Genomic DNA, 27,743 nt, shown 5'->3' on the forward strand with positions numbered 1-27,743 from the left:
GTTCCGTCAACATCTAATTTTCAGAGTGTTCCTGATAACATAAGAGATTTTATTTTTTAAATCCATTAAGAAGGCTATGTCTGTTATTTCTCCTTATAGTTTACATAAGTCTTTTAAAACTTCTCTTTTTTCAGATGAATTTTTAAATGAACATCATCATTCTGATACTGATAATGGTTCTTCTGGTTCAGAGGTTTCTGTCTCAGAGGTTGATGCTGATAAATCTTTGTATTTGTTCAAGATGGAATTTATTCGTTCTTTATTTTAAGAAGTTTTAATTGCATTAGAAATAGAGGATTCTGGTCCTCTTGATACTAAATCTAAACGTTTAAATAAGGTTTTTAAATCTCCTGTAGTTATTCCAGAAGTGTTTAATCTCCCTGATGCTATTTCTGAAGTAATTTCCAGGGAATGGAATAATTTGGGTAATTCTTTTACTCCTTCTAAACGTTTAAGCAATTATATCCTGTGCCATCTGACAGATTAGAGTTTTTTGGGACAAAATCCCTTAGGTTATGGGGTTGTGTCTACTCCTGCTAAATGTACTACTATTCCTACGGCAGATAGTACTTAATTTAAGGATCTTTTAGATAGGAAAATTGAATCCTTTCTAAGAAAAGCTTACTTATGTTCAGGTAATCTTTTTAGACCTGCTATATTTTTAGTAGATGTTGCTGCAGCTTCAACTTTTTGGTTAAGAAGCTTTAGCGCAACAAGTCACAGATCATAATTTTATAGCATTATTATTATTCTATAACATGCTAATAATTTTATTGGTGATACCATCTTTTGATGTCATTAGAGTTGATGTCAGGTATATGTCTCTAGCTATTTTAGCTAGAAAAGCTTTATGGATTAAACTTGGAATGCTGATATGTCTTCTAAGTCAACTTTGCTTTCCCTTTCTTTCCAGGGTAATAAATTATTATCTCAACTGTTAGGAGCGGTATCAGTTTGGAAACTATTTCCAGTTTGGAATATATCCAAGCCTTATAGAAACCTATAGCCAGCTCCTAAGTACCCATGTAGGTGCGGCCCTTATTCCAGCTCAGCTGGTATGGGGCAGATTATGTTTTCTTCAAAGAAATTTGGATCAATTCCGTTCTCAATCTCTGGTTTCAGAACATTGTTTTAGAAAGGTACAGAATTGGCTTCAAGTTAAGGCCTCCTGCTAAGAGATTTTTTTCTTTCCCGTGTCCCAGTTAACACAGCAAAGGCTCAGCATTTCTGAAATGTGTTTCAGATCTAGAGTTGGCTGGAGTAATTATGCCAGTTCCAGTTCTGGAACAGGGGCTGGGGTTTTATTTTATCTCTTCATTGTACCAAAGAAGGTCAATTCCTTCAGACCAGTTCCGGATCTATCAATATTGAATCGTTATGTAAGGATACCAACATTCAAGATGGTTTCTGTAGGACTATCCTGCCTTTTGTTTAGCAAGGGCATTATATGTCTACAATAGATTTACAGGATGTGTATCTGCATATTCCGATTCATCCAGATCACTTTTAGTGTCTGAGATTCTCTTTTTAGACAAGCATTACCAGTTTTGTGGCTCTACTGTTTGGCCTAGCCTCAGTTCCAAGAATTTTTTTTTTTTTTTTCAAAGGTTCTCGGTCCCCTTCTTTCTGTAATCAGAGAACAGGGTTTTGGTATTTCCTTATTTGGACGATATCTTGGTACTTGCTCAGTCTTCTCATTTTCGAAGAATCTCATACGAATCAACTTGTGTTGTTTCTTCAAGTTCATGGTTGGAGGATCAATTTATCAATCAGTTCATTGATTCCTCAGACAAGGGTAACCTTTTTAGGTTTCTAGATAGATTCAGTGTCTATGACTCTGTCCTTGTCAGACAAGAGAAGTTTAACATTGATATCAGCTTGTCAAAACCTTCAGTCACAATCATTCCCTTTGGTAGCCTTATGCATGGAAATTTTAGGTCTTAGGACTGCCGCATCAGATGCGATCTCCTTTGCTCGTTTTCACATGCGACCTCTTCAGCTCTGTATGCTGAACCAATGGTATAGGGATTATTCAAAGATATCTCAATTAATATCTTTAAACCGATTATACGACACTCTCTGACATGGTGGACAGATCACCATCGTTTAGTTCAGGGGGCTTCTTTGTTCTTCCAACCTGGACTATAATCTCAACAGATGCAAGTCTTACAGGTTGGGGAGCTGTGTGGGGGTATCTGACAGCACAAGGGGTTTGGGAATCTCAGGAGGTGAGATTTCCGATCAATATTTTGGAACTCCGTGCAATTTTCAGAGCTCTTCAGTCTTGGTCTCTTCTGAAGAGAGAGTTGTTCATTTGTTTTCAGATAGACAATGTCACAACTGTGGCATACATCAATCATCAAGGAGGGACTCACAGTCCTCTGGCTATGAAAGAAGTATCTCGAATTTTTGGTTTGGGCGGAATCCAGCTCCTGTCTAATCTCTGCGGTTCATATCCCAGGTATGGACAATTGGAAAGTGGATTATCTCAGTCGCCAAACGTTGCACCTGGGCGAATGGTCTCTTCACCCAGAGGTATTTCCTCAGATGGTTCAAATGTGGGAACTCCCAGAAATAGATCTGATGGCTTCTCATCTAAACAAGAAACTTCCCTGGTATCTGTCCGGATCCCGGGATCCTCGGGCGGAGGCAGTGGATGCATTATCTCTTCCTTACAAGTGTCATCCTGCCTATATCTTTCCGCCTCTAGTTCTTCTTCCAAGGGTATTTTTCAATATTCTAAAGGAATGCTCGTTTGTCCTGCTGGTAGCTCCAGCATGTTCTCACAGGTTTTGGTATGCGGATCTTGTCCGGATGGCCTCTTGCCAGCTGTAGACTCTTCCGTTAAGACCAGTCTTTCTGTCTCAAGGTTCTTTTTTCCATCAGGATCTCATTACCTTAATTTTAAGGTATGGAGTTTGAACGCTTGATTCTTGGTCAAAGAGGTTTCTCTGACTCTGTGATTGATACTATGTGACAGGCTCGTAAATCTGTATCTAGAGAGATATATTATAGAGTCTGGAAGACTTATATTTCTTAGTGTCTTTCTCATCTTTTTTCTTGGCATTCTTTTTGAATACCGAGAATTTTACAGTTTTTCAGGTTGGTTTAGATAAAGGTTTGTCCGCAAGTTCCTTGAAAGACAAATCTCTGCTCTTTCTGTTCTTTTTCACAGAAGGATTGCTAATCTTCCTGATATTCATTGTTTTGTACAACCTTTGGTTCGTATAAAACCTGTCATTAAGTCAATTTCTCCTCCTTGGAGTTTGAATGTGGTTCTGGGGGCTCTTCAAGCTCCTCCTTTTGAACCCATGCATTCTTTGGTCGTTATATTACTTTCTTGGAAAGTTTTGTTTCTTTGGCCATCTCTTCTGCCAGAAGAGTCTCTGAATTATCTACTCTTTTTTGTGAGTCTCCTTTTCTGATTTTGCATCAGGATAAGGCGGTGCTGCGAACTTCTTTTGAATTTTTTACCTAAGGTTGTGAATTCTAACAACATTAGTAGAGAAATTGTGGTTCCTTCATTATGTCCTAATCCTATGAATTCTAAGGAGAAATCATTGCTTTCTTTGGATGCTGTTAGAGCTTTGTAATATTATGTTGAAGCTACTAAGTCTTTCCGAAAGACTTCTAGTCTATTTGTCATCTTTTCCGGTTCTAGAAAAGGCCAGAAAGCTTCTGCCATTTCTTTGGCATCTTGGTTGAAATCTTTATTTCATCATGCCTATGTTGAGTCGGGTAACACTCCGCCTCAAAGGATTACAGCTCATTCTACTAGGTCAGTTTCTACTTCCTGGGCGTTTAGGAATGAAGCTTCGGTTGATCAGATTTGCAAAGCAGCAACTTGGTCCTCTTTGCATACTTTTACTAAATTCTACCATTTTGATGTGTTTTCTTCTTCTGAAGCAGTTTTTGGTAGAAACGTATTTCAGGCAGTGGATTCAGTTTGAATCTTCTGCTTATGTTTTTTCATTAACATTTTATTCTGGGTGTGGATTATTTTCAGCAGGAATTGGCTGTCTTTAGTTTATCCCTCCCTCTCTAGTGACTCTTGCGTGGAAAGATCCACATCTTGGGTAATCATTATCCCATACGTCACTAGCTCATGGACTCTTGCTAATTACATGAAAGAAAACATAATTTATGTAAGAACTTACCTGATAAATTCATTTCTTTCATATTAGCAAGAGTCCATGAGGCCCACCCTTTTTTGTGGTGGTTTTGATTTTTTTGTATAAAGCACAATTATTCCAATTCCTTATTTTATATGCTTTCGTACTTTTTTCTTATCACCCCACTTCTTGGCTATTCGTTAAACTGAATTGTGGGTGTGGTGAGGGGTGTATTTATAGGCATTTTAAGGTTTGGGAAACTTTGCCCCTCCGGGTAGGAATGTATATCCCATACGTCACTAGCTCATGGACTCTTGCTAATATGAAAGAAATGAATTTATCAGGTAAGTTCTTACATAAATTGTTTTCTCTGCGTCTGACTGCTTGGAGATTGAACACCTGATTCTTTCAAAGCGTGGTTTCTCTGAGTCGGTCATTGATACCCTGATTTGGGCTAGAAAGCCTGTTACCAGGAAGATCTAGCATAATTTTTGGCGTAAATGTCTTTATTGGTGTGAATCCAAAGGTTACTCGTGGAGTAAGATTAGGATTCCTAGAATATTGTCTTTTCTCCAAGAAGGTTTAGAGAAGGGATTATCAGCTAGTTCCCTAAAAGGGCAAATATCTGCTTTGTCTATTCTACTACACAAACGTCTGGCAGATGTCCCAGATGTTCAAGCATTTAGTCAGGCTTTGGTCAGAATTAAGCCTGTGTTTAAACCTGTTGCTCCACCATGGAGTTTGAATTTAGTTCTTAAAGTTCTTCAAGGGGTTCCGTTTGAAACCTATGCGTTCCATAGATATTAAGCTTCTATCTTGGAAAGTTTTGTATTTAGTAGCTATCTCTTCGGCTCGAAGAGTTTCTGAGCTATCTACTTTACAGTGTGATTCCCCTTATCTTATTTTCCTTGCAGATAAGGTGGTTTTGCGTACCAAGCCTGGGTTTCTTCCTAAGGTTGTTTCTAATAAGAATATCAATCAAGAGATTGTTGTTCCTTCACTGTGTCCTAATCCTTTTCAAAGAAGGAACGTCTATTGCACAATCTTGATGTGGTTCATGCTTTAAAGTTCTACTTACAAGCAACTAAAGATTTCCGTCAAACATCTTCATTGTTGTTTATTCTGGTAAGCGGAGAGGTCAAAAGGCTACGGCTACCTCTTTCCTTTTGGCTGATAAGCATCATCCGTTGGGCCTATGAGACTGCTGGACAGCATCCTCCTGAAAGAATTACTGCTCATTCTTCTAGAGCTGTGGCTTCCACATGGGCTTTTAAATATGAGGCTTCTGTTGAACAGATTTGTAATGCAGCGACTTGGTCTTCGTTTCATACTTTTTACAAATTTTACAAATTTGAAACATTTGCTTCTTCGGAGGCAATTTTTGGAGAAAGGTTCTACAAGCAGTGGTGCCTTCCATTTAAGGTCCCTGTCTTGTCCCTCCCTTAATCCGTGTCCTAAAGCTTTGGTATTGGTATCCCACAAGTATGGATGAATCCGTGGACTCGATATATCTTACAAGAGAAAACAGAATTTATGCTTACCTGATAAATTTATTTCTCTTGTGATGTATCGATTCCATGGCCCACTCTGTTAAGACAGGCATATATATTTTTATTTTTAAACTTTCAGTCACCACTGCACCCTATAGTTTCTCCTTTTTCTTCCTAGCCTTTGGTCGAATGACTGGGGGGTGGAGCTAAGGGGGGAGCTATATAGACAGCTCTGCTGTGGGTGCTCTCTCTGCCACTTCCTGTAGGGGAGGAGAATATCCCACAAGTAAGGATGAATCCGTGGACTCGATACATCACAAGAGAAATAAATTTATCAGGTAAGCATAAATTATGTTTTTTTTTCTTAAACATTAGAGCAATTGCCTTCCCATATCAGACTGTAATAAGTGAGCTATAAAATGGACCTGAACCATAATCCTGGAGTTTGTAGGAAAAAGTCATAAGCTTGTTATTTGTGACGAAGTTATTGTTAATTAATCCTATGTTTAACTTTATCTCTTTAACTAGAACATAATCTCCTGATTAATTATGCTAACTTTTTTTGCAGTCAATTTAGCAGTTTTTAGCATTTTCTTTGCATGTATCAGTACTCAGTACTGACTTCATTGTAGTGACAATCCTAGTACTAATGATTAGGGATGGGTGAATGTGTTTATATTCAAATTCGAATATCAGAACGAATGTTATTGTAGAAATTCGATTTACATAATAGAATGTTAAGAACAAATATTCTTAAAAATTCTATTATCGAAATGTTATTTACCGTTTTCAAATGCCACTTTCTAATTAGAACATTACATTTGAATGTCACATTCGAATTAAAATATTACACTTATAAAACACAGTATTAGACTAGAAATACTATTTTAATTCAAATTTAGCATTCAAATTCGAATATTATATTTATTACACAGTTGTAGACTATAAATACTATTTTGAATTTGAATGTTACATTCAAATTTGAATGTAGCATTCAAATTTGAATATTACATTTATTAAACACAGTTGTAGTGTAGAAATACTCTTTTGAATTCGAATGTCACATTCGAATGTTACATTTTGAAATTGAATACATAGCTAAACATTCTATTATTCGAACAAATATTTTCGAATTTTATTGAAAAATTTAAAAATGAAAATTCGAAAATAAAATGTTAGAATGTTTTATAAACATTCTAAATTCAAACAAATGTATCAAAATTCATTTTAAATTTTGAATTTTTAGAAACATTCGCCCATCCCTACTAATGATCTTATGTACATGTCTCCCACTCAGACAAATATAACCTTCTTACCCCAAATTACCACGCTTGATACAAAAGGTAACAGTTTTCATTGAATTTAAAAGCTATTATAAATAAAACAAAAACGTCGCTTACACTCAATATATATTTACTCCAGTAATTTTAAATTTCTTTCATGTAATTAGCAAGAGTCTATGAGCTAGTGACGTATGGGATATACATTCCTAACAGGAGGGGCAAAGTTTCCCAAACCTCAAAATGTCTATAAATACACCCCTCACCACACCCACAAATCAGTTTTACAAACTTTGCCTCCTATGGAGGTGGTGAAGTAAGTTTGTGCTAGATTCTACGTTGATATGCGCTCCGCAGCAGGTTGGAGCCCGGTTTTCCTCTCAGCGTGCAGTGAATGTCAGAGGGATGTGAGGAGAGTATTGCCTATTTGAATTCAATGATCTCCTTCTACGGGGTCTATTTCATAGGTTCTCTATTATCGGTCGTAGAGATTCATCTTACCTCCCTTTTCAGATCGACGATATACTCTTATATATACCATTACCTCTACTGATTCTCGTTTCAGTACTGGTTTGGCTTTCTACTACATGTAGATGAGTGTCCTGGGGTAAGTAAGTCTTATTTTCTGTGACACTCTAAGCTATGGTTGGGCACTTTTATATAAAGTTCTAAATATATGTATTCAAACATTTATTTGCCTTGACTCAGAATGTTCAACGTTCCTTATTTCAGACAGTCAGTTTCATATTTGGGATAATGCATATGAATAAATCAATTTTTTTCTTACCTTAAAAATTTGACTTTTTTCCCTGTGGGCTGTTAGGCTCGCGGGGGCTGAAAATGCTTCATTTTATTGCGTCATTCTTGGCGCAGACTTTTTTGGCGCAAATTTTTTTTTCTGTTTCCGGCGTCATACGTGTCGCCGGAAGTTGCGTCATTTTTGACGTTTTTTTGCGCCAAAAGTGTCGGCGTTCCGGATGTGCCGTCATTTTTGGCGCCAAAAGCATTTAGGCGCCAAATAATGTGGGCGTCTTTTTTGGCGCTAAAAAATATGGGCGGCACTATTGTCTCCACATTAAGTCTCATTATTTATTGCTTCTGGTTGCTAGAAGCTTGTTCACTGGCATTTTTTCCCATTCCTGAAACTGTCATTTAAGGAATTTGATCAATTTTGCTTTATATGTTGTTTTTTCTATTACATATTGCAAGATGTCCCAGATTGACACTGAGTCAGAAGATACTTCTGGAAAAACGCTGCCTGGTGCTGGATCGACCAAAGTTAAGTGTATCTGCTGTAAACTTGTGTTATCTGTTCCTCCAGCTGTTGTTTGTAATGAATGTCATGACAAACTTGTTAATGCAGATAATATTTCCTTTAGTAATGTTACCTGTTGCTGTTCCGTCAACATCTAATAATCAGAGTGTTCCTGTTAACATAAGAGATTTTGTTTCTAAATCCATTAAGAAGGCCATGTCTGTTATTCCTCCTTCTAGTAAACGTAAAAGGTCTTTTAAAACTTCTCATTTATCAGATGAATTTTTAAATGAACATCATCATTCTGATTCTGATAATGGTTCCTCTGGTTCAGAGGATTCTGTCTCAGAGGTTGATGCTGATAAATCTTAATATTTATTCAAAATGGAATTTATTCGTTCTTTACTTAAAGAAGTCTTAATTGCATTAGAAATAGAGGATTCTGGTCCTCTTGATACTAAATCTAAACGTTTAAATAAGGTTTTTAAATCTCCTGTAGTTATTCCAGAAGTTTTTCCTGTCCCTGATGCTATTTCTGAAGTAATCTCCAGGGAATGGAGGGAATTTGGGTAATTCATTTACTCCTTCTAAACGTTTTAAGCAATTATATCCTGTGCCATCTGACAGATTAGAGTTTTGGGACAAAATCCCTAAAGTTGATGGGGCTATCTCTACTCTTGCTAAACGTACTAATATTCCTACGGCAGATAGTACTTCCTTTAAGGATCCTTTAGATAGGAAGATTGAATCCTTTCTAAGAAAAGCTTACTTATGTTCAGGTAATCTTCTTAGACCAGGTATATCTTTAGCGGATGTTGCTGCAGCTTCAACTTTTTGGTTAGAAGCTTTAGCGCAACAAGTAACAGATCATAATTCTCATAGCATTGTTAATCTTCAATATGCTAATGACTTTATTTGTGATGCCATCTTTGATATCATTAGAGTCGATGTCAGGTATATGTCTCTAGCTATTTTAGCTAGAAGAGCTTTATGGCTTAAAACTTGGAATGCTGATATGTCTTCTAAGTCAACTTTGCTTTCCCTTTCTTTCCAGGGTAATAAATTATTTGGTTCTCAGTTGGATTCTATTATCTCAACTGTTACTGGAGGGAAAGGAACTTTTTTACCACAGGATAAAAAATCTAAAGGTAAATTTAGGTCTAATAATCGTTTTCGTTCCTTTCGTCACAATAAAGAACAAAAGCCTGATCCTTCACCCACAGGAGCGGTATCAGTTTGGAAACCATCTCCAGTCTGGAATAAATCCAAGCCTTTTTGAAAACCAAAGCCAGCTCCCAAGTCCACATGATGGTGCGGCCCTCATTCCAGCCCAGCTGGTAGGGGGCAGATTACATTTTTTCAAAGAAATTTGGATCAATTCAATTCACAATCTTTGGATTCAGAACATTGTTTCAGAAGGGTACAGAATTGGCTTCAAGATAAGGCCTCGTGCAAAGAGATTTTTTCTTTCCCGTGTCCTGGTAAATCCAGCGAAAGCATTTCTGAAATGTGTTTCAGATCTAGAGTTGGCTGGAGTAATTATGCCAGTTCCAGTTCTGGAACAGGGGCTGGGGTTTTATTCAAATCTCTTCATTGTACCAAAGAACGAGAATTCCTTCAGACCAATTCTGGATCTAAAAATATTGAATCGTTATGTAAGGATACCAACATTCAAAATGGTAACTGTAAGGACTATCCTGCCTTTTGTTCAGCAAGGGCATTATATGTCCACAATAGATTTACAGGATGCATATCTGCATATTCCGATTCATCCAGATCACTATCAGTTTATGAGATTCTCTTTCCTAGACAAGCATTACCAGTTTGTGGCTCTGCCGTTTGGCCTAGCAACAGCTCCAAGAATTTTTACAAAGGTTCTCGGTGCCCTTCTGTCTGTAATCAGAGAACAGGGTATTGTGGTATTTCCTTATTTGGACGATATCTTGGTACTTGCTCAGTCTTCACATTTAGCAGAATCTCATATGAATCGACTTGTGTTGTTTCTTCAAGATCATGGTTGGAGGATCAATTTACCGAAAAGGTTCATTGATTCCTCAGACAAGGGTAACCTTTTTAGGTTTCCAGATAGATTCAGTGTCCATGACTCTGTCTCTGACAGACAAGAGACGTCTAAAATTGATCTCAGCTTGTCGAAACCTTCAATCACAATCATTCCCTTCGGTAGCCTTATGCATGGAAATTCTAGGTCTTATGACTGCTGCATCGGACGCGATCCCCTTTGCTCATTTTCACATGCGATCTCTTCAGCTCTGTATGCTGAACCAGTGGTGCAGGGATTACACAAAGATATCTCAATTAATATCTTTAAAACCGATTGTACGACACTCTCTGACGTGGTGGACAGATCACCATTGTTTAGTTCAGGGGGCTTCTTTTGTTCTTCCGACCTGGACTGTAATTTCAACAGATGCAAGTCTGACAGGTTGGGGAGCTGTTTGGGGGTCTCTCACAGCACAAGGGGTTTGGGAATCTCAGGAGGTGAGATTACCAATCAATATTTTGGAACTCCGTGCAATTTTCAGAGCTCTTCAGTCATGGCCTCTTCTAAAGAGAGAATCGTTAGTTTGTTTTCAGACAGACAATGTCACAACTGTGGCATACATCAATCATCAAGGAGGGACTCAAAGTCCTCTGGCTATGAAATTAGTATCTCGAATACTGGTATGGGCGGAATCCAGCTCCTGTCTAGTTTCTGCGGTTCATATCTCAGGTATAGACAATTGGGAAGCGGATTATCTCAGTCGCCAAACGTTACATCCGGGCGAATGGTCTCTTCACCCAGAGGTTTTTCTTCAGATTGTTCAAAGGTGGGGACTTCCAGAAATAGATCTGATGGCTTCTCATCTAAACAAGAAACTTCCCAGGTATCTGTCCAGATCCAGGGATCCTCAGGCGGAAGCAGTGGATGCATTGTCACTTCCTTGGAAGTATCATCCTGCCTATCTCTTTCCGCCTCTAGTTCTTCTTCCAAGAGTAATCTCCAAGATTCTGAAGGAATGCTCGTTTGTTCTGCTGGTGGCTCCAGCATGGCCTCACAGGTTTTGGTATGCGGATCTTGTCCGGATGGCCTCTTGCCAACCGTGGACTCTTCCTTTAAGACCAGACCTTCTGTCGCAAGGTCCTTTTTTCCATCAGGATCTCAAATCCTTAAATTTAAAGGTATGGAGATTGAACGCTTGATTCTTAGTCAGAGGTTTCTATGACTCTGTGATTAATACTATGTTACAGGCTCGTAAATCTGTATCTAGGAAGATATATTATAGAGTCTGGAAGACTTACATTTCTTGGTGTCTTTCTCATCATTTTTCCTTGCATTCTTTTAGAATTCCTAAAATTTTACAGTTTCTTCAGGATGATTTGGATAAAGGTTTGTCCGCAAGTTCCTTGAAAGGACATATCTCTGTTCTTTCTGTTCTTTTTCACAGAAAGATTGCTAATCTTCCTGATATTCATTGTTTTGTACAAGCTTTGGTTCGTATAAAACCTGTCATTAAGTCAATTTCTCCTCCTTGGAGTTTAAATTTGGTTCTGGGGGCTCTTCAAGCTCCTCCGTTTGAACCTATGCATTCATTGGACATTAAATTACTTTCTTGGAAAATTTTGTTACTTTTGGCCATCTCTTCTGCTAGAAGAGTTTTTGAATTATCTGCTCCTTCTTGTGAGTCTCCTTTTCTGATTTTTCATCAGGATAAGGCGGTGTTGCAAACTTCTTTTAAATTTTTACCTAAGGTTGTGAATTCTAACAACATTAGTAGAGAAATTGTGGTTCCTTCATTATGTCCTAATCCTAAGAATTCTAAGGAGAAATCATTGCATTCTTTGGATGTTATTAGAGCTTTGAAATATTATGTTGAAGCTACTAAGAATTTCCGAAAGACTTCTAGTCTATTTGTTATCTTTTCCGGTTCTAGGAAAGGTCAGAAGGCCTCTGCCATTTCTTTGGCATCTTGGTTAAAATCTTTAATTCATCATGCCTATGTCGAGTCGGGTAAAACTCTGCCTCAAAGGATTACAGCTCATTCTACTAGGTCAGTTTCTACTTCCTGGGCGTTTAGGAATGAAGCTTCGGTCGATCAGATTTGCACAGCAGCAACTTGGTCTTCTTTGCATACTTTTACTAAATTCTCCCATTTTGATGTGTTTTCTTCTTCTGAAGCAGTTTTTGGTAGAAAAGTACTTCAGGTAGCTGTTTCAGTTTGATTCTTCTGCTTATAATTTCAGTTTTTTTCATTATAAGATTTAAACTTTATTTTGGGTGTGGATTATTTTCAGCGGAATTGGCTGTCTTTATTTTATCCCTCCCTCTCTAGTGACTCTTGCGTGGAAGATCCACATCTTGGGTAGTCATTATCCCATACGTCACTAGCTCATGGACTCTTGCTAATTACATGAAAGAAAACATAATTTATGTAAGAACTTACCTGATAAATTAATTTCTTTCATATTAGCAAGAGTCCATGAGGCCCACCCTTTTTGTGGTGGTTATGATTTTTTTGTATAAAGCACAATTATTCCAATTCCTTATTTTATATGCTTTCGCACTTTTTTCTTATCACCCCACTTCTTGGCTATGCGTTAAACTGATTTGTGGGTGTGGTGAGGGGTGTATTTATAGGCATTTTGAGGTTTGGGAAACTTTGCCCCTCCTGGTAGTAATGTATATCCCATACGTCACTAGCTCATGGACTCTTGCTAATATGAAAGAAATGAATTTATCAGGTAAGTTCTTACATAAATTATGTTATTCTGTAGAGCACCTATTTGCCACCATTTTTACGCCATTGTTCATTTTTATGCTTTTATATGATCTGTGCTGGATTGTAAGATTTCATAGGGAATCAGTAAATCCACCTGCATAATGAGATCCAGATGGCAAGTAAGTGCATCTCTGTGAGACCTTTCTATTGCAATTATAGTGTACATTTTGACATTTTCCTAATATACATAGCTATTAATAAATGTTCTTTATACTCACCAACTTATCTTTACAGTTAAAATTGTCAATTATAAAATGGAAGCAGCAGACGGATGACAGTGCTTTAAGAGATGGGTTTGCCAAAGCCTGCGATCATTTGCAAAATCTAGCTAATGAAGTTTAAACTCTATGAATAAAATGTCATACACAAAATAGATATGTTTTGTGGGAGATTCTTTTAAATATATGTTTTTAAATTTATTTACTGTGTGCCTTCTGTCCTGAAGGGACAATACACTTTTTTTGATCCTGATCTGAACACAACTGTTAATTACTGTTGCAGTCTATCACCTGCCCAAGTCCAGCTCAGGTCTTTAACCTATAGAAATGGAGGTTACATACACACCTTAGAACATTTCATGGTTTCATTATATCCCTAGGTTAGTTATGTTGAACAATTTATGCTCACATTCCATGGAATACTAAAATGTATTAAAATAAGTTTTTGTAACCTATGTAACCATCCTTTCTGCTTTCTTACAAAGAAAGAGTTAAAGGATGGGGCATAGGGTGCATGCTTCATTTCCTAGTGATGGAGACGGACAGATTTAACTTTCTTTGAAGCTTCTGGGCATTGTTTCTGGATTATAAAGCAACAGAATTATCTTTTTCTATTTTATAGCAATGCTGAGATAAAAGGCTTTTTGCAGATTCAGTATCTTTCTGACAAGGTAAAATCTGATGGACCAAAGATCATACAGGATGGGGTAGAGTTTTAAACTTTAAATAGATTTTCTAATAGACACAAAGACTTTGATTTAATAAGCTCGATTAGTCTTTGTAGTGCAATCCTCCGTTGCCTTGCAATAAAATCAGGATTGGCAACTCGTCTCTCCCTATGAAATGGATAACTTCATTTGTGATGGGATAAATGGCATATCGTTCAGCTTGATTGCATTTGTTTACAAAATTCAATTACATTAGAGAAAAAAATAACAAAATGTTGTCTCTCTAATACGTCCATTTAACTGGTCCTCTATGTTAAACCTGGTTTTCTTCTATTGTCAAAAAAACAGAGAGTAGTGACAGCAAAGATATTTATTAGTGAGACAGCAGGACAAACAGCAACGTTTCGAGACTTCTGTCTCTTTGTCAAGCTAATGTGTACAATAAACTAAAACACCTTATATAGCAATCTACCACCAGGTGGCGCTAAAAACACAGGTAAAAATTAACCTCTTATATACTAAATATATTTATCATATAACACATATAAATTATGTACAAAAGATACTCCATAATTATCGTTTCAATAATATCTTTCATAAATTTGCAATTGAATTTAAGATAAAATGTACAAAATTTAAAGTGCAGTGTACAAAATTTACTCAGAAATAATCCCCTAGATATTTACTAGAAAGTTTACAATACAAAATTTATAGTGCAATATTGAATTCTGAATAAATTAACAAGAGTTTTTTTAAAAAAATATTTTAAATTTTTAAATTTTGAATTTTTCAAATTCTAGAATTCAAACACAAGGATGATATCCCTATAGAAACACTGATAGATCCCAGTCCTTATTCATACCATTGGGATACATGGTACCCAATTCATGAATCCAGAATGCTTCACGCTGTTTTAGCTTTTTCTCTCTGTCCCCACCTCTACGTAATTTTGGGACATGATCAATGATCTGAAAACGAAGTTGATTTATGGCATGTTTTTTATCTAAAAAATGTTCTGCGACTGGAGCTTTAAGATTTTTAGTTCTTATAGAACTTTTGTGCTCTATAATTCTATCGCGTATGCACCTTGTTGTCTCTCCAATATAGCTCCGCCCACAGGGACATTTAATTAGATAAATTACATAATCAGTGTTACAGGTATAGTATCCCCTAATGTAATATTTTTTGCCATTACATGGGTGGTGGAACACCGGGCCTTTAATTAAATTTCCACAGCATGAACAATTAAGGCATGCATATGAACCACATCTGTTAGTAGATATATATCTCTGGTTCATAGTTTTTCTAGATCCTATATCTGCCTTAATTAAATGATCATGGAGATTTTTGCTGCGTTTATATGCAGGCATAGGTGGTTTCTGGAATTCTAGAATGTTAGGGTTACATTCACTTAATATATTCCAATGTTTCCTCACTATTTTTTGTATTGCCGGACTGAGACTAGAAAATTCTGAGACAAAGGCTAATCTACTATCTTTGTCAGTCTCCTTTCTCTTATTTGTAGTTTGTAACAAACTTTCTCTAGGAGTAGACAAAATAGATCTAATTTCCTTTTTAATTAAAGTTGGTGGGTAGCCTCGCTCAATAAACCTTTTGCCCATATCTTCCAATCTGTCCTCTACTATATTGGGGTCAGAAACAATACGTCTGACTCTTAATAGTTGGCTTTTTGGAAGAGAGTTTATTAAGGATGGAGAATGTGCACTATTATAATGTAACAAACTGTTACGGTCAGTACTTTTCCTGAATAAATCAGTTTTTAAAGTGCAGCCATCCTTAATCACTTTGGTGTCTAAAAATTCAATAGTTTCCTCATTCCATGTTAGTTTAAATTTGATATGATTGCTGGCAGAATTCAAGTCTGCCACAAATGCCATTAGGGTTCCAACGTCGCCCAGCCATACCCCAAAGATATCATCTATGTAGCGCCACCAAGTGGCGCCACATAGAGTAAACCAATTATTACAAAAAACAAATTTTTCTTCGAATACATTCATAAAAATGTTGGCGTAGTTTGGGGCGACGTTGGAACCCATGGCTGTACCTTGAATCTGCATATAAAAGTTGTCTTCAAAAAGAAAATAATTGCAATTTAGTACCATATCAAGTAACTGTAACAAAAAGTCAACTTTCTGTCTATTCAATTTAGAATCATTTACCAGCACTGACTCTACAGCTCCCAGACCACTGGCATGTGTAATGGAGGTGTATAAACTGTCTACATCTAAACTATAAAGAATAAACTTACTTGAAGAGAAGTTTAAAGTATCCAATTTAAGGAGGAAGTCACTGGTATCCTTAATGAAAGATGTAGACAGTTCCACATAAGGTCTAAGTATCTTATCTAAAAAAACAGATACATTAGTAAGTACAGAGTCAGTGCTCGCAATGATGGGGCGACCAGGGGGGGTTTCAAGGTTTTTGTGTATCTTGGGGAGGACATATATCACTGGGGTGTGGGGATGTTTAACTGTAAGAAACTTAACTAGGTCTACATCTATCAAGTTGTTTTTAAGAGCTGTATTTAATTTATGATCCGATTCTTTTTGTATAGAAAATACAGGGTTTTTTGTTAGTTTCTTATAAACAGTACTGTCCTCTAATTGCCTATAAATTTCATTAATATAATCAGTTTTGGACATTAAAACTAAAGCTCCACCCTTATCGGCTCTTTTCAATATGATGTCTTTTTTTTATTTTATTGCTTCCAAAGTTTCAAATTCTTTTTTGTTAAAATTCACTGATTTTAAATTGTTAAAATAATTTTTCCTATGATTAAATTGCTCATTAGTTTCAGTAATATGTTGAAGATGTTCAATATCCTTTTTAACTAAATCTATATAAGTTTCCACACTATGATTTAATTGGTTAGGAATAAATGTACTCTTATTACGTAAACCAAGTTGCTGCATAGAAATACTTTCTTTATTTTGCACTTTGGGTTTATCTTGATATGGAATATCACTAAAGAAGGCTTTCAATTTTAGAGTACGAAAAAACCTAAATAGATCAGTTTGCAATCTAAAAAAATTACATTTCTGCTTTGGACAATAAGATAGTCCTTTGTTTAAGATGGAAAGTTCATCAACAGTAATGTCAGCCTTAGAGATATTTACCACGTTGTTAACGGTTATGCTTTCTTCTGAGATCGAAGTTGAAGATTTGATTTCACTTTGTTGGTCGTGGTTTTTTTGGCTTTTGCGGTGTTTCTTTCCTCCACGCCTTTGTCGGCGTCTGAGTCCCCCGGAGATGTGCCTGATGATTCCGAGCTGCTGCCATGGTATGCCGGTATTCCTCCGCGGCGTCTCTGACGACCGGAAGTTGTTCTGCGGTTGGTGCCTTCCGGGTCATACCGCCACCGATAGACTCTACCTTGGGTGTAATCTTTTTCGTCTCGACTGAATTTGGTACGTTTCCGTACTTCGATCTCTTTTCTGAGATCATCAATCTTGGATGTAGTATCTGTCAGTATTTTGTTTGACTCCTCTTGTGGCAAGGTATGTTTAATGGTGGATTCCATCTCTGTCAGTGTTGTTTGTTGTTGTACAATTTCTTTGTTAAGGCAATCAACTGTTAGTACCATAATGTCCATAGAGCATTTATTTAATATTTGCTCGAATACATCACAGTAATCTTTATTATCCCGCATTAGTGTAGGGCGGGCATTCATACGCAGTCCCCGTGGGATTCTTTTTACACGATGATATTCCGCTAAAGTTCTTGCATGTAAATCATATGCAAGTTTTTTCTTTGCAAGCTTTTCATATTCTTTTACTGAAGTATCTGAGGGAGCCATCTGTAGGAAATCTCTTTGGCCTTTGGTGAGGGTGGTAATTCTTGAGGCTTCCATTTCTGAGTAAGAAAAAGTTTTAAATCCTGCTTGTATCTCTTCCATTGTTTCACACAGTTCTGTGTAATGCTGGTGCAGGGACTTTAAGGAAGCAAACAGCTAATGGAGAACTAGAGCAAAGTCCAGCACACAGGTGCTATCCTGCAAAGTCACAATGACCTGCTTCCAAGGTCAGGATAGTGATACCAAAAAAACAGAGAGTAGTGACAGCAAAGATATTTATTAGTGAGACAGCAGGACAAACAGCAACGTTTCGAGACTTCTGTCTCTTTGTCAAGCTAATGTGTACAATAAACTAAAACACCTTATATAGCAATCTACCACCAGGTGGCGCTAAAAACACAGGTAAAAATTAACCTCTTATATACTAAATATATTTATCATATAACACATATAAATTATGTACAAAAGATACTCCATAATTATCGTTTCAATAATATCTTTCATAAATTTGCAATTGAATTTAAGATAAAATGTACAAAATTTAAAGTGCAGTGTACAAAATTTACTCAGAAATAATCCCCTAGATATTTACTAGAAAGTTTACAATACAAAATTTATAGTGCAATATTGAATTCTGAATAAATTAACAAGTTTTTTAAAAAAAATATTTTAAATTTTTAAATTTTTAATTTTTCAAATTCTAGAATTCAAACACAAGGATGATATCCCTATAGAAACACTGATAGATCCCAGTCCTTATTCATACCATTGGGATACATGGTACCCAATTCATGAATCCAGAATGCTTCACGCTGTTTTAGCATTTTCTCTCTGTCCCCACCTCTACGTAATTTTGGGACATGATCAATGATCTGAAAACGAAGTTGATTTATGGCATGTTTTTTATCTAAAAAATGTTCTGCGACTGGAGCTTTAAGATTTTTAGTTCTTATAGAACTTTTGTGCTCTATAATTCTATCGCGTATGCACCTTGTTGTCTCTCCAATATAGCTCCGCCCACAGGGACATTTAATTAGATAAATTACATAATCAGTGTTACAGGTATAGTATCCCCTAATGTATACTATACCTGTAACACTGATTATGTAATTTATCTAATTAAATGTCCCTGTGGGCGGAGCTATATTGGAGAGACAACAAGGTGCATACGCGATAGAATTATAGAGCACAAAAGTTCTATAAGAACTAAAAATCTTAAAGCTCCAGTCGCAGAACATTTTTTAGATAAAAAAACATGCCATAAATCAACTTCGTTTTCAGATCATTGATCATGTCCCAAAATTACGTAGAGGTGGGGACAGAGAGAAAATGCTAAAACAGCGTGAAGCATTCTGGATTCATGAATTGGGTACCATGTATCCCAATGGTATGAATAAGGACTGGGATCTATCAGTGTTTCTATAGGGATATCATCCTTGTGTTTGAATTCTAGAATTTGAAAAATTAAAAATTTAAAAATTTAAAATATTTTTTTAAAAAAACTCTTGTTAATTTATTCAGAATTCAATATTGCACTATAAATTTTGTATTGTAAACTTTCTAGTAAATATCTAGGGGATTATTTCTGAGTAAATTTTGTACACTGCACTTTAAATTTTGTACATTTTATCTTAAATTCAATTGCAAATTTATGAAAGATATTATTGAAACGATAATTATGGAGTATCTTTTGTACATAATTTATATGTGTTATATGATAAATATATTTAGTATATAAGAGGTTAATTTTTACCTGTGTTTTTAGCGCCACCTGGTGGTAGATTGCTATATAAGGTGTTTTAGTTTATTGTACACATTAGCTTGACAAAGAGACAGAAGTCTCGAAACGTTGCTGTTTGTCCTGCTGTCTCACTAATAAATATCTTTGCTGTCACTACTCTCTGTTTTTTTGGTATCACTAATCCTGACCTTGGAAGCAGGTCATTGTGACTTTGCAGGATAGCACCTGTGTGCTGGACTTTGCTCTAGTTCTCCATTTTCTTCTATTGTCCCCAGGAAAAATAAATATTTGAGTTATTTTAAGCTGAGTGTGTCTCTCTGTGGGTGCTCTGACAAAATGCTGACGGACATGTTCTAATCAGAGCCTTGGGCACCGCAACCGCCTCTGGGAACCTAACCATGCGTCCCAGCCCGCACGTCTTGTAATTCTCGGTCTGGGAAATTATCTATCATTTTATCTATCTAATCTATTTATCTATCTAATCTATTTATTTATCTATCCAGTCTATCTCGTGGCCGGACTGTTATTTGAAAGCCAATTGTGTGTCAGACTGCTTTCCGTCGGCCAAATATCCGTCGGACAAATTTCTGGGTGCGCTTCTGTGTGTTTTATTTATATTTTATATATATATATTTATATTATATATATATATATATATATATATATATATATATATATATATATATATATATATATATATATATATATATATATAATTCTGATCAGCAGTAGAGCTTGAGCTAATCAATACAATAAGAAGTAATTTTCTTGTACTGTGCAATTAACTCCATGTTCAAGGTGCAGTAACTTCTGTCCAATTAATCTTGATTATGACTGACAGAGGTTTGGGGATGCCGGTGTTATTAATTCATTTTCTCTCTGCATATGGAAATAAATAAATAAATCTGCTAAAAAAATCATGCTGTTTTAGTCAATCTTTCTAAGAGCTGTAAAAATATTCTAATGGTATTTGCAATGTGAGAACCTTCTTATAGCACATATCTATTTCCACTTTTGGTAAGGTTGTTTGTCTTGAAGATGTTTCCCAACAGATTGTATGGAAATGTAATGTTTAATATTTATTGTAGGTGGGAGGAAGAAAAGTACGAAGATGGTGTTAAGTGGAAGTTTTTGGAACATAAAGGTCCGGTGTTTGCTCCACCTTATGATCCCCTAACATCAGATGTCAAGTTTTATTATGATGGTAATTTTATCTTCTATCATATAAATCATCTCTTAAAATGTGGAAATCACACATAAGCATTTTAAAGGATCGCAGTTTTTTTAAACTGACTATTTCAATACATGGAATAGTACTGAAGAATTTACAAAGAGGGTGTTTGAAAATTCTAGGAATACTTTTTCATTGCTATGCTGAGTAGCCAACCCTTTCTTATCTTAGCAAAAATCATTTACTTGAATATTATTCATTTTTTTTGATCTTCACTCTTCAAATTGTATTGATAAACATATTGGTTTATCCCACTATTAGTAACTCAAACACTGCGACTCAAATGTATTAAAGCACTTACTGCCTTTAGAAAATACCTTAAAGGGACACTATACCCAAAATTTTCTTTCATGATTAAGGTAGAGAATACAATTTTAAACAACATTCCAATTTACTTCTATTACCTAATTTGCTTCATTCTTTAGATATACATTAATGAAGAAATAGCAATGCACACGGTGAACCAATCACAGGAGGCATCTATGTGCAGCTACCAATCAGCAGCTACTAAGCATATCTAGATATGCTTTTCAGCAAAGAATATCAAGAGAATGAAGCAAATTAGATAATAGAAGTAAATTAGAAAGTTGTTTATAATTGTATGCTCTTTCTAAATGATGAAAGAAAAAAATTGGTTTTCATGTCCCTTTAAATGCAGAAACGTTTGTCTACTTTTATAGCCATTTAACATTCATGTGCTGCTTTCAAGTTTTCAGTCATGTACAAGACTGTCAATCTTCTTGGTCAAAGATGTTGGGGGGTTGAATAATGCCACTTTTATAGTTGGCGTATAGGTTAAAGGGACCTAAAACACAAAATTTGTACATTCATGATTCAGATAGAGAACATACAATTTTAAACAACTTTGCAATTCACTTCTAGTATCAAATTTACCTTTTTCTTTTTATACTTTGTTGAACAACAGGAAGGTAAGCTCATCAGTGTGCATGTGACTGCGTCACTATATAGCAGCAGCTTCGCAACAATATTATACCTTATCAAGAGTACTAGATGTCAGAACAATTTCCTGTCATGTAGTGCTCCAGATATGTGCACTGCACACTACCTATATAGATATCGCTTCAACAAAGAAAAACATGAGAATGAAGCACATTTGATAAAAGTAAATTGGAAACTTTTTTTTAAAATTGTATTCTCTATCTGAATCATGAAAGAGAAACATTTTGGGTTTCATGTCCCTTTAAGAGGCCTGCAGCCGAAGGCGCTCTGAAGCCACATTTGTAGCTTCTTAAATGGAGCCCTAAGTATAATTATGCTATAGACAATGTCACAAACACTACTGCCAGATGCCTAAAGGCTCACCTAAGATTACTCTTAAACAAAAGATACCAAGACAAATAAACAAAACTCAAAATGGAAATAAAATAGAAATTTTGTTTAAAATTCTATCTAATCAATTTTTTACTTTATTGTCCCTTTAAATATCTCCATTCTCTAAGAATAACAAAAAAAAGATGAAATCACAATTTTAATAAAGCTTTCTGTTTGCTAAGCATAAGTTGCAACCACATAAAAAAAATGGCAGCCATGCAATACATTGTTGTCTATTGTGTGGCATTGTAAGGATGATATGAAAAATGTGTTTTTCTTAAGACATGGTGAATCCACGGATCAGCAATTACTGTTGGGAATATCACTCCTGGCAAGCAGGAGGAGGCAAAAAGCACCACAGCAAAGCTGTTAAAGGGACCCTGAACCCAAATTTTTTCTTTTGTGATTCAGATAGAGCATGACATTTTAAGCAACTTTCTAATTTACTCCTATTATCACATTTTCATAATTCTCTTGGTATCTTTATTTGAAATGCAAGAATGTAAGCTTAAATGCCGGCCCATTTTTGGTGAACAACCTAGGTTGTCCTTGCTGATTGGTGGATAAATTCATCCACCAATCAAAACTGCTGTCCAGAGTTCTGATCCAAGAAAAAAGCTTAGGTGCCTTTTTTTTCAAATAAAGATATCAAGAGAATGAAGAAACATTGATAATAGGAGTAAATTAGAAAGTTGCTTAAATTTGCATGCTCTATCTGAATCACCAAAGAAAACATTTGTGTTCAGTGTCCCTTTAAGTATCACTTCCCTTTCCACAACCCCCAGTCATTCTCTTTGCCTTCAGTGCAAGGAGGAGGTGAAATTTAGGTGTCAGATTCTTCTATCAAGATTTTTTTATTTTGAAGCCAGAGCAGGCTTGCTCTGATCTTCCCTTTCTACTGGGTTTAGTTGTACTCTACGTTAGTCTCTTCAGTAGGGCTGTGGTAGCTTTTAAGCAGTCTGGAACATGTGGAGTGGGCCTCACTGAATTTTCCTGACAAGTTGCTACCCTCTAACAGAATACCAGAGTAGGCTTACTCTGTTTCTTCTTCGATCCATAGGTCTCTGCAGGGCTGTCACTAGAAATTTTTTAGTTTTTAGCCCCCCCCCCGTGCCCTCTGTCTTGGCCACTGTGTCTTGCCCCCTGGCCCTTGTATAGCATCTCAGCCATCTTTCAATTATAGCTTGGCAACTGACAATTTTACATAAAAAAAAAAAGGAAAACCAAATAGAAAATAGTAAAATAAGGCTTTACAAAAAAAAGAAAATGGGTTTATTATTATCGCCGGTTATTTGTAGAGTGCCAACAGATTCAGTTTAGAATCCCTTAGATTAGGTGATTGCATAAGTATTAAAAGAAAAAGAAAAACTTTAGCCAAGATCTCAATCAAGATTTAAAATGTACCTCCTATAAAAAGACAGACATGACATATTTGGCACATTTTTCATAAAGGTTCATATTTTTGAGGCTGGAACTTAATGAAATTGATGCATGCTCTTTATATCTCATTAAAAATGACAGCTCCTTTGTATGGCTCAGCTCAAGAGCCAGTGAGGTGCATCTTACTCTGACAACAAACTCTGGTACTACAGCCTGGCATTAGGGTTACTTGCCCAGCCAGAACTGTCTCTAAGCCGCACAATAAACACTGACATCCCACAGTGATAATGCTAACCCTTTGCTGCAGTTAAATAATTAAAAATAAATATAAAATCATCATTATCATAATCCATTACTCTGTGATGACTCTACTAGTCGGTCTGACTGTCTACATGGTCCCTACTACCGGCTCTGCTTTCTCCTTACCTGATGGCTGGTGTGAGGACCTGACTAATTGAGTTGCTTGTTGTTGTGATGTCTCCAGGGGCTAAGTGAGGTGAAGCGACTGCTTAGCTGCTCTGACTGAGTTAACAGTAGTACACTGTCGACAACTTGTCAAGTGCGTTCCACTGCGTCTGCCTGCATCGCATCACATGTGAAAGTGTGCTGTGTGTCTGGCCAGTAGTCCCATGCAGCGGCGCACACTATCGTCCCGCCCCTAATCCCTGTCCCCTAACCAATAAAAAAATCCAACTAGGAGACAGAGTAGGAGTCAGTGACATGAGTGACACTCAGCAATTCCAGTCAGTCAGCAGCATTGCAGTCCAGGCAGTCAGTCTCAGGTGAGGGTTGGTGGGTAGGCGGAGCTTGGAGACAGTAATGTCATCAGGCACAACCGGGCCCGGCTTAGCAACAATTTTTTATTTTTTTTAATGTCAGCAGTGAGCCCGGGGCCCTCAATCCCGGCCGGGCCCCTGACTGCTGTCACCCCTGTCACCCCCTGATGGCGGCCCTGGGTTTCTGTGAGGAGTGGCTTCCTCTCATGCTGGTAAAATGTCATCCTGTCGGACAGAGGTGCAGGTAAGTGCCATTTTTGAACAATTTATCAGAATTCCTGGCACTTGAGTAAAGTCTCTGCATCGTTATAGGGGTAAGTTATCCTGAGTTCAGGATATTTTGGACAGGTTGCAGGGCTCTGCTACGTTACGGTGTGTGTTTTAAAAATAAAAAGCTTTTTGTGTATGTTTTTTATTATTGGTGGCTCAGTGTTTTAACTTCTGGTATCAGATGTTATTTTCTTAGGAGGGGGCAGACTCAATACTAGTTTTATATTGTGTTGCGGTCCGTTTAGCGGCCATTCTGTGACATCACAGGGGCAGGCAAAGCTCTTCTCAGACTTGAAAGCGCGCTGTAACTTTGCACCCTTTCCCTGTTCTTAGTTTATGGCGGTTGCACACGCAGTGGAATACCGTGTTTGTTCCAGAGTCCAGTCTCTCACTATTTGTGACAAGGTTCAGGTAGGCACCCCAGCTTAACGCTGAGGTGTAGAGGGGCCAGACGTTCTCTAACTGCATTATATAAAGAACTTTTGTGAAAGTTGAACTGTTTGCATAGGGGGAGGCTTTCTGTTTTAGTTGCGGATCCCGCAACCGATGTCTGACTTTTTTTTTTTTGTATTAAATTTAATAGACGGTAAATTAATTTAAAAAATTTTTTTTTTTGTTATTTACTTTGATTTTTGCAAAAATGGACTAAGTGTCAATGCCTGAAGTAGAGTGCAAAATTTGTTTGAGTGCCCATGTTGAACCTCCTTTGACTTTTTATGGTTTTTGTATTGAAAGAACCTTGATGTATAAAGACAGACTTTTTTGTTACTGAACCACCATTCTCTCAGGAGTCTGTTCAAGCAATGCCACAGTTTCCTCCTCAAGTACTCCAAGCATCTTTACTGTCTCCAGCAGTGCGCTGCAGTTCCTCGTAGACTCTTGATGGAGTTTTTTTGAAGACAGAGATTGCTGCCTCTGTGTCCTCAGCGATATCTTGAGGCGCTAGCTGCCATTCCCTTGCTGCAGGGGAAATGTAAGAGGAAGTCTAGTGAATCGGATAGTAAGGTATCAGATCCTGTACAGGCTAACCAAGTTGCTCTTTCCCATAAATTGGAAGAGGATACTTCAGTAGCCTCTGAGGAGGAAATCTCAGATTAGGATAGTGTAATTCCTTCTGATGATGAAATGGTTTCCTTCAGGTTTAAACTTGAACACCTCCGTGTTCTATTAAAGGAGGTTTTGGCTACCCTTGAGTGCTCCGATGTGCCTATCGTTGTCAACCCTACCCGGGAATGGGAAAGACCAGGGATACCTTTTCTCCCCCTCTCATGTCTTTAGGAAGATGTTCCCGGTGGCCAACTCCATAAATGAGTCATGGCAGACGTTTCCAAAGGTGGAAGGGGCGATTTCCACTTTGGCAAAGAGAACTACTATTCCTATTGAGGACAGTTGCTCATTCAAAGATCCTATGGATAAAAAGCTGGAGGCCTTTTTAAAGAAAATGTATACTCATCAGGGTTACAATGGCAACTGGCAGTGTGCATTGCCACAGTAACCAATGCGGCAGCCTATTGGTTGACGCCCTGTCTGAATCTCTTCAGGCAGAAACTCCTTTGGAGGAAATTCAGGATAGGATAAAGGCTCTAAAGTTAGCTAACTCCTTTATCACTGACACTTCCTTACAAGCCATTTAGTTTGGGGCCAAAAAATCTGGCTTTGCAATCTTAGCGCGTAGAGCACTATGGCTTAAATCTTGGTCTGCTGAGGTTTCTTTTAAATTTGGCAATCCTTCACAAGGGTAAGACCTTGTTCAGTCCAGCTTTATTTCCAATATCACGGGTAGTAAAGGATCCTTTCTGCCTCAAGACAAGAAGAACAAGATGAAGGGACGTCAGGATAATTTTAATTTCCTTTTGTAAAGGCCTCTTCCAAACAAGATCAATAAAAGCCCTCTTGGAAGCCTGGTCAGTCTTGGAACAAGGTGAAGCAATCTAAGAAACCTGCAGATGAATCCAAATCAGCATGAAGGGTTGGCCCCGATCCGGGACCGGATCAAGTGTGGGGCAGACTCTCTCTGTTTGCGCAAGCCTGGGAAAGATGTTCTGGACCCGTGGGCAGTGGACATAGTTTCCCAGTGGTATAAGTTAGAGTTCAAGACTTTTCCTCCCAGGGGCAGGCTCCAGCTCTCAAGGTTATTTGTAGACCAGATAAAAAGAGAGGCCATCATGAAATGTGTACAGGACCTTTCCCTCTTGGGAGTGATAGTGCCTGTTCCAAGGCAGAAACAGGGTCTGGGGTTTTACTCCAACCTGTTTGTGGTTCCCAAAAAAGCAGGAACTTTCAGGCCCAATTTTAGATTTAAAGTTACTTAACAAATTCCTCAGAGTACCATCCTTCAAAATGGAGACTATCCACTCCATTCTGCCTCTGATTCAAGAGGGTCAATTCATGTCAACCATAGACCTGAAGGATGCGTGCCTGCATGTGCCCATTCACAGGGACCATCACAAATATCTGATGTTTGCCTATCTAGACAAGCACTATAAATTTGTAGCGCTTCCATTTGGCCTTGCCACAACACCCAGTCTACTCAAAGGATCTGGGAGCTCTATTGGTAGTAATTCGGGCCCAGGGGAATTTCATTGGCACCTTATCTGGATGACATGCTGGTTCAGGCACCATCCTTGCAGCTAGCAGAATCTCACACAAGGATCTTGTTGGAGTTTCTTCGTTCCCACGGTTGGAAGGTCAATCTGGAGAAAAGTTCTCTTGTTCCAACTACAAGGGTGATCTTCCTAGGAACCATTATAGATTCTCTAGTAATGAAAATATTTCTGACGGAGGTCAGAAGAGCCAAGATTCTGTCAGTTTGTCTGTCTCTGCAGTCGATGGCATGACCATCAGTAGCCCAATGCATGGAGGCAATCGGGTTGATGGTGGCTTCCATGGACATAGTTCTGTTCGCATGGTTCCATTTGAGACCCCTGCAGCTATGCATGCTCGCTCAGTGTAACAGGGATTATACAGATCTATCTCAGAAAATAGTTCTGGATCAATCTTCAAGGTACTCCCTGGCTGTCGCAAGAAAATCTGTCCCAAGGGACATGTTTCCATAGACCCTCGTGGGTAATTGTAACCACAGATGCCAGCTTGCTGGTTTGGGGAGCAGTATGGGACTCATTGAAGGTGCAGGGACTTTGGTGTCAGGAGGAATCTGCTCTCCCCATAAACATTCTGGAGTTGAGAGCTATTTTCAATGCTTTGACAGCTTGGCCTTAACTGGCCCTAGCCAGGTTCATCAGGTTCCAGACAGACAACATAACCTCAGTGGCCTACATCAACCACCAAGGAGGAACTCTGAGCCATGAAGATGTCATGGATCATCCAGTGGGCGGAAGCTCACAATTGCTGTCTTATCTGCTATCCACATTCCAGGAGTGGACAGTTGGGAAGCGGAC

General features: G+C 37.5%; 1 protein-coding gene across 1 annotated transcript in view; it reads left to right on the forward strand.

Annotated features, from left to right (window-relative positions):
- The first annotated feature begins 20,448 nt into the window (after positions 1 to 20,448).
- Positions 20,449 to 27,743, forward strand: part of LOC128664299 (DNA topoisomerase 1-like) — a 571,968-nt gene continuing 564,673 nt past the window's right edge. Inside the window, exon 1 of the mRNA XM_053719139.1 lies at positions 20,449 to 20,560. The gene's annotated coding sequence lies outside the window, so the exon portion shown is untranslated. The remainder of the gene's footprint in view (positions 20,561 to 27,743) is intronic.

Source organism: Bombina bombina, chromosome 1 (assembly GCF_027579735.1).
Source record: "Bombina bombina isolate aBomBom1 chromosome 1, aBomBom1.pri, whole genome shotgun sequence".
NCBI classification, from domain to species: Eukaryota; Metazoa; Chordata; class Amphibia; order Anura; family Bombinatoridae; genus Bombina; species Bombina bombina.